This window comes from Pteropus alecto, unplaced genomic scaffold (genome assembly GCF_000325575.1).
Source record: "Pteropus alecto unplaced genomic scaffold, ASM32557v1 scaffold272, whole genome shotgun sequence".
NCBI classification, from domain to species: domain Eukaryota; kingdom Metazoa; phylum Chordata; class Mammalia; order Chiroptera; family Pteropodidae; genus Pteropus; species Pteropus alecto.
In genome coordinates this window covers 1,127,987-1,136,246 of record NW_006432452.1, presented here as the reverse complement: position 1 = coordinate 1,136,246, position 8,260 = coordinate 1,127,987, and positions in this window count along the sequence as shown.

The following is an 8,260-nucleotide window of genomic DNA, read 5'->3' as shown; positions in this document are numbered from 1 at the left end:
CTGAAATATACACATTTCTTTCTTTCCTTTGGCTGCTGGAGAGCTCAAAGCCGAATCTATAGCTCACATCTAGATACTGTATTGAATCTTATGCTAAAATTACTTCGATTTTCCCATTTTCCTGCCTTTATTTTCCTTCAACCAATTATATATTTTATAGGCCACCTCAAATTATTTCAGAAATGATGTAGGGTGTATATAAGTAGATAAGCAAATATATTTGTACTTATTTTATATATATTCATATAAAATATTAATTCTACGCATTAATAGTTTTAATCCAAAGAAAATAAATAAGGTTATGAAGCTATCAGTGACTCAAGAGAACTAAAAGAATATATAATGTAAAGGCATATCTTTATTCCAAGAAAGTCAACAACAACAAAAAAGCATGCTAGATTTTGTTCCTGAAGACCTTCGTTCAAAACCTTGCATTTTAATACACTTATGGCCTTGGAAGTCTAAATTAGACAACGAAGGTAAAAATTTTTGAATTATAAAATGCCCTATGAACTCAAGTGATTATTACCAGTATAAATCAATCCAACAAAAAGGAGTAGGTATGAAGAACACCAGTGGGAAGTGAGTTTGTGGGAAGATTCTTCCCTTCCTAGAAATGCTTGAGGCAGTTTTAACTTTTACCAAGCTTTTGTATATAGTCCATCGGTGAAATTAGCTAGAAGTTAAATAAAGGTCTTGCACAGGCTGCTAAGTATTTCCTTTCTCTTCCAGTTTTATTGAGATATAATTGACATATAGCACTGTATATATTTAATGATACAGCATAATGACTTGACTTACATATACCACGAAATGATTACAGTAAATTTAACATCATTTCAATCGTACAAAAACTTTCCCCTTGTAATGAGAACTTTTTAGGATTTACTTTCTTAGCAACTTTAGGTAGTTCTTATTTTAAAAATCCTTTTATGAGGATACACCTGGCCTCTCTGAATTATTTATGATAAAGAAACCTGAAATATATGGATTTATGAGCCACAGTAGTGATGGGTAATGGAAGTTAGTCATTTAGTATTTCTTGAAATGTCTAAAATAGAGATCCTAAAAGTAAGCAGATTTTCTGGGCTTCTTTATACCATACAGAGTTAATAATAAGTCTCTGAACCAAACTGTGTCCTTGTGTAGGAAGTGGCATTTTAGGAACCTGCGTCTCCTGGTTGGGGGCCTCCCAGATGCTGGGTTGGTAGTTAATGCTCTTTTCTTATATCCTTCCCTAATCTTTAGTAAACCCTGGTACGTGAGAGATGTATCCTCTCTACCCCACTCAATCCATCATGAAAAGAAAATAAGATTTAGAAAAAGCATTTGATCTACATGGCAAAGGAAAACATCATCAAAATAAAAAGGCAACTTACCAATGGGAGAAAATATTTTCAAATTATCTGATAAGGGGTTAATATCCAAAAAGTATATAGAACTCATACAACTCAATAGCAAAAAAAAAAAAAAAAATTGAAAAAGGGGCAGAGGATCTGAATAGACATTTTTTCCAAAGACATAGAGATGGCCGACAGATACATGAAAAGTCACTTAACATCAGGAAAATGTGAACTAAAACCACAATGCAATATCACCTCATACCTGTTAGAATGGCTAGTATCAAAAAGACAAGAAATAACAAGTGTTAGCGAAGATGTGAAGAAAAGAAAACACTTGTGCACTGTTGGTGGAACAGTAAATTTGCAAAGCTATTATGGAAAAAATACGCAGATTTTCAGATGACTGAAAAAATTAAAAATAGAATTACCATGTGAACTAGCAATTCCACTTCTGAGTATTTATCCAAAGAAAATGAGAACACTAATTAGAAAAGATATGCACCCCCATGTTCATGAGAGCCTTATTTATAATAGCCAAGATAGAAGCAACTTAAGTGTCCATTGATGGATAAATGGATAAAGAAGATGGGGATTAAATATTTTTCAGTCATAAAAAACAAATCCTGCCATTTGTGACAACATGGATGAAACTGAAGAATCTTATGCTAAGTGAAATAAGTCAGAAAGAGAAAGACAAATACCAAATGATCTCATTTACATGTGGAATATAAAAACCAAACAAAAACCTCATAGATATATAGAACAGACTGGTGGTTGCCAGAGGCAGAGGGTGGTGGGTGAGTGAAATATATGAAGGTAGTCAAACAGTACAAACTTTGACCTATAAAATAAATAAGTCCTGGGGATGTAAGGTACAGTATGAGGACTATAGTTAATATTGTATTGTATATTTGAAAGTTGCTAAGAATATAGATATATAACAAGAAAAAAATGTGTAACTGTGTGATGATAGATGTTAACTAGATATATTGTGGTCATCATTTATCAATACATATAAAAATTAAACCATTATATTGTACACCTGAAACTAATATAATCTTAATAAAAAAATAAAAATCATTTTAGAGGCAATAAAATGAAGAAAACATCAGTAATATATGTGATTGAAAATATACAATGTGGCTAGATAAACATGGGTTCAAATAAAGCTTGTAAACTTGGGGAAGTATGCAAATATTCTGAGTTCCAGTTTGAACAGTTAAGGGAGACAATAATAAAACAACCATAGTATTACAACAAAAATTGTATGATGTGTAGATGAAACATCTAGCATAATGTATAAAATGGACAGTTAATATATTAAAATATAGTCTTGACTTAGAAAATAAAAAATAAATCTAAGGTAGTCCCAGGAACCTGAACAAAAGTAGAACATAGGTAACACTGGACATAACACATGTAACAAAGTTTGCCTTTAGCTTCAGTAATCGGCCAAATATTTGCTATGTGTATTGCCCATGGCTCTTAGACATTGAATGCCTACTTCAAAGTCATTTCTGAATTCCCTGAACCAGCAAGTAATCAATGATGATACGGTCAAGTAAGTTAATATCATCTCTATTCAACATAACTACATTACTGATATGAACACAGCATGACATTTGATGTATACTTAATATCTGTGTATACACTCAATTATAAGCATTGAAACGCTGTAAATGTTTCCTTATGACAGCTGAAATATAAATATAGATAACAAATATTATAATTGTAATATATATCACAATAATAATAGTTGTGAAGTTGTTGATTTGACATACAAAATGAATTCTTAATGATTTTCAAATAGTTAAACAAATAGGAAAATAGATTGTAAGTTAACATATATATTAAGAAATTATATTGCCTAGATAACTAGATAGCTGAAAAATATTTATAAACATTTAATGTAAGGAAAAGATTATAATTAATTTCATAGTTTGGGGGTTATTTTGTACACTTGTGTGTTAACATTCATATTATTAAAATATAAATTTTACAGATTGAATTTACTCCAGTTATTTTACTACTTTTATGTTATGGTTCTTAAGAAAAATTTTTATTTAAATTCTTTATATCTTTTAAAGATAATTAAAAGCAGATTTTCAATTTGACTACCCCAAACTAAAGGAGAAATATCTCCAAAATCATGTGGAACGTCATGAAAAAATGGCTTTGATCCAGACATAATAAAGGCTACAAAGAATATGAAGAGGTATATGTTGTTGAGATATTGAGTTGCCCCTAAATATCATCAACTTCCATTACCAGGGTTGAAAGTAAATAGGTATTACTAATGCAAGTTACAGTGACTAAAGAAACAAAATAAGAGCTGACAGTCCTGAATATTATAATGCCAAACTTAAAATTGATTTCTAAAATGTCTAATAAAATTGTAAAATTAATTTTTAGATAAATAAAGAGCACATTCTAAGATAGAGAGGTGTAGCTTTGATTTATTTCAATGGAATATTGATTTCAAGACTTAACATTCAATAAAATATGTATTAGGCACATCTCTAAGAGGGACTTCAATGTTCATGTATGTATAATGGAAACCTCATTCTGCTAAGATGAGAGCATCTGATGAAGTCTTGCCTATTTTGCTACAATTCCAACTTAGAAGCTAAGTGAATTAACAGGAAAAATGTCTACATTCAACTTGTGATTCAAAACAACAAAAGCTGATGGATAGCATGAAAGTTATGGAAAGCTTATAAATCTTCATGTGTTAAAAAGGAATGAAATGCTAGAAGTAGATATATACTATAATTACCAGGAAAGCACATTCAAGATAAAGTCAAATAAAAGATTTGAAAGCATGAATAGGCAGTGTGGTATCATGAATACAAACTCTCAAATACATATACTGCTCTTCAAAACAATGTAAAATACTAAAAGAGTTCACTTCTAGTGGCATATTTAGGTAAGGGCTCAGAGATAAAAGAAACATCTGTAGAAAATATAGCTACTCTTACATATTTTTAAGCTTACAAAATATTCTTACAAATTTTAAGAGACAACAAATATGTGGTGGGAAATGACTTAAATGCAAATATGAATAGTATAAATATATTATAAAAATAGGCACCAAGAAATGTAAAGCACATGAAATAATTAGGTAACACAGAGCAACATGACAAAAGGGAGAGCAACTTATGTATCAAGCAAGAAAATGAAAAAGAAAGTACTAGACTAAGTGACAAAAAAAGACAGTTAAGTTTTATGTAATGGAAAAGATAACGAGGAGCCTTCCAATCTTTATTTGATGCCTGTTGTTTCCCAAGAAGTGCAATCATCAAATTCTAGAGCCTAGAACAAATTTAAGTGGGGATAACTAGGTTATTAAAGGAGCGCACCTCCTTTCAGTAAGTCCATTGGTACAGGTCCTCATTAATTAAATTTCAGGGTACACAAGAAGTAAACACTACTTTAAGTTCATTACTGATTATTTTTATGAAATCATGAAGCTTTCGTGAAACAATTCTAGATATAAAAAAAGTTTTCTAACTTTAAAAGTAGAAAAATATTGCAGGAGAATTAAGTTCAATATACAGCAAGATTTGGAACAAATGCATTGAATTTAGAAAAAGAAGCAATTGATTCACCAAGAACAAATCAAGGGAAATTGGCATTTTTTTTTATATCGATAGAGACAAATCAAAGAGAATCCACAATGTATTTTTCTATTGCTTTGAAAATGAAATTATTTTTTATTCCCAGAAAGTATATTTTAAAATATATTCATAAAAACTTTCAACATTTATGCATTGAATGTTTTTTTCCGTCCATTTATTGATCAGTTATAGCAAGAAGTATAAGACATAAAAAACACATGTCTTTGAATCAGAATGCCCAGGGTTGGGTCCTGCCTCATGCTTATTAGCTGTGTGAACTTGCACAAGTTATTTAACCCTTCTGAACTGTACAAGATTATGTGAAAAGACCAATGTCAAGAAGTTCTTGCTCGAATATTAACTTTTTTACCTTATTTAATATTCATTTAATCCTCACAAACACACCATAAAATATATCAAATTTCCATTTTATCAGGAGGAAAAAGCTACAAAATATTTTCTAGGCTACTCAGCAATAGCTGATCCCATTTTAGGGTACTTTAAACGATTTGACAGCATATTACTTCAGTGACAGTTTGTAAATTTTAAATTTTAGTTCTTAAGTCTAATTATCCTAATTTTAGTGCTATCAGAGTCCCCATCTGTATATAATCATCTTTGCATTCCAGTAAATAGTATCTTATACATTCCCTAAGATTACGATTGAAAACCAATATATTTTTAATCAATGTTAACTAAATATAACTAAAAATTTATATTGGCTTAGATTTTTTAGGTTCATATAAATTAGGACTTTATTAATAAAAGAGAGTGTATGTCAATTTCACAAAAACCACATAAACTAAAAAGGCTTCACCTAAGAAAGCAGCAAATACAAGGAATTTCTAAAACATTTAGAATTAACTTTGAAGCTGTTTCAGTAATCTATATTAGCATAAAGGTTACTCTGTTGCAACCAGATCTTTTTTAAAGATCTATGCATTTATTTTTATTTTTCAATCAGAGCTGATATTCAATATTATTGTATATTAGTTTAAGATATATATAATAGTGGTTAGATATTTCTGTAATTTATGAAGTAATCCCCCAATTAGTACCCATCTGGCACTATACATAGGTATTACAATATTATTGACTATATTCTCAATGCTATACTTCAAATTCCTGTGACTATTTTGTAACTAAAAATTTGGACTTCTTAACTTCATCTGTTTTACTCAGCCTCACAACCCTTTCCCATCTGGCAATCACCAGTTTTCTCTATCTATGAGTCTGTTTCTGTTTTGTTTCTTCATTTATTTTGTTCCTTAGAGTCCACACATAAGTGAAATCATATGATAATCAAGTTTCTATGTGTAACTTACTTCACTTAGCATAATACCCACTAAGTCCTTCCATGTTGTTACACATAGTAAGATTTCATTTTTTTATGGCTGAGTACCATTTCATTTTATATATGTACCAATTCTTATCCAGTAGTCTATTGATAGGCACTTTGGTTGCTTCCATATCTTGGCTATTGTAAATAATGCTGCAGTGAACATAAGAGTGCATATATCTTTTCGGATTAGTGTTTTGGTTTTCTTTGGATAAATACTTTGACGTGCAATTGCTGGGTCAAAAGGCAGTTCTATCTTTAATTTTTTTGAGGAACCTCCATATTGTTTTCCACAGTGGCTATGCCAACTTACAATCTTACCAACAATGTACGAGGGTTCCCTTTTCTCTACATCCTCGCCAAAACTTGTTTATTTATTGATAGCCATTCTTACAGGTGTGAGGTGATGGCTCATTGTGGTTCAATTTGCATTTCTTTGACGATTTGTGACATTGAGCATCTTTTCATATGCCCATTGGCCATCTGTATGTCCTCTTTGGAGGAATGTCTTTTTAGGACATCTATTTATTTATTTATTTATTTTTTGGTGTTGAGTTGCATCATTTCTTTGCAAATTTTGGATATTAACCCATTATCAGATATATCACTAGCCAATCTCTCATTCAGTAGGTTGTCTTTTCATTTTGTTAATGGTTTCCTTTACTGTGCAAAATTTATTTAGTTTAATGTAGTACCATTCGTTTATTTTTTCTTTTGTTTTCCTTGCCCGAGTAGATGTATCAGAAAAAATATCACTAAGAGCAATTTCAGAGAGTTTACTGCCTATGTTTTCTTCTAGGAATTTTATGGTTTCAGGTCATATGTTTAAGTTTTTAATGCATTTTGAGTTTATTCTTGATATGGTATAAAATAGTAGTCCAGTTTCATGTTTTTTGCATTTATCTATCCAGTTTTCCCAACATCATTTATTGAAGAGACCATCTTTATCTCCATTGTATATTCTTGCCACCTTTGTCATAGATTAAATGACATATAGTTGTGGATTTATTTCTGGGTTCTCTATTCTGTTCCATTGATCTATATGTCTGTATTTTTATTCTAGTACCATGCTGTTTTGATTACAGTAGCCTTGCAGTATAGTTTGATGTTAGGTAATATGATCCCTCCAACTTTTTTCTTTCCCAAGATTACTGAAGGTATTTGGGGTCTTTTATGGTTCCACATAAATTTTTGGATTATTTATTCCAGTTCTCTGAAAAATGTTATTGGTACTTTGATAGAGATTGCATGGAACCTATAGATGACTTTGGGTAGTATAGTCATTTTAACAATGTTGATGTGTCCCATCCATAAGCACAATATATGCTTCCATTTATCTGTATCTTCAATTTTTCTTCAATTACAATTTTTTTAAGAGGAGGTCTTTTATCTCCTTGAATAAATTTACTCTTAAATATTTTATATATTTTTTTAAGTTTATTGGGGTAATATTGGTTAATGCAATTATATAATTTCCAGGTGTACATTATAATTAGACATCTGTATATTCTATTGTGTTTACCCCCAAAGTCCAGTTTCCCTCAGCTATCATATTTGATCACGTTTACCCACTTTGCCCTCCCCCTAACTCCCTATAATTGACCCCCTTTAACAATCTGCCTACCCACTCCTCCCTCAAACCCCTACCGTCTGGTAACCACTAGCCTATAGTCCGTGTCCACGAGCCTCTGTTTGTCCTGCTCATTTGTCGCTTTTAAGTTTATATCCCACATATAAGTGATATCATGTGATTTTCAACTTTTTTTTCACTTAGCATGATTATTTTGAGGTCCATCCAGGTTGTCGCAAATGGCAATATTTCATCTCTTCTTATGGCTGGGTAATATTCCATTGTATATATGTATCACAGCTTCTTAATTAATCATCTATCATAGGACACTTTGATTACTTCCATGTCCTGGCCACTGTGAATAATGCTGCTATGAGCATTGATGTTCAAA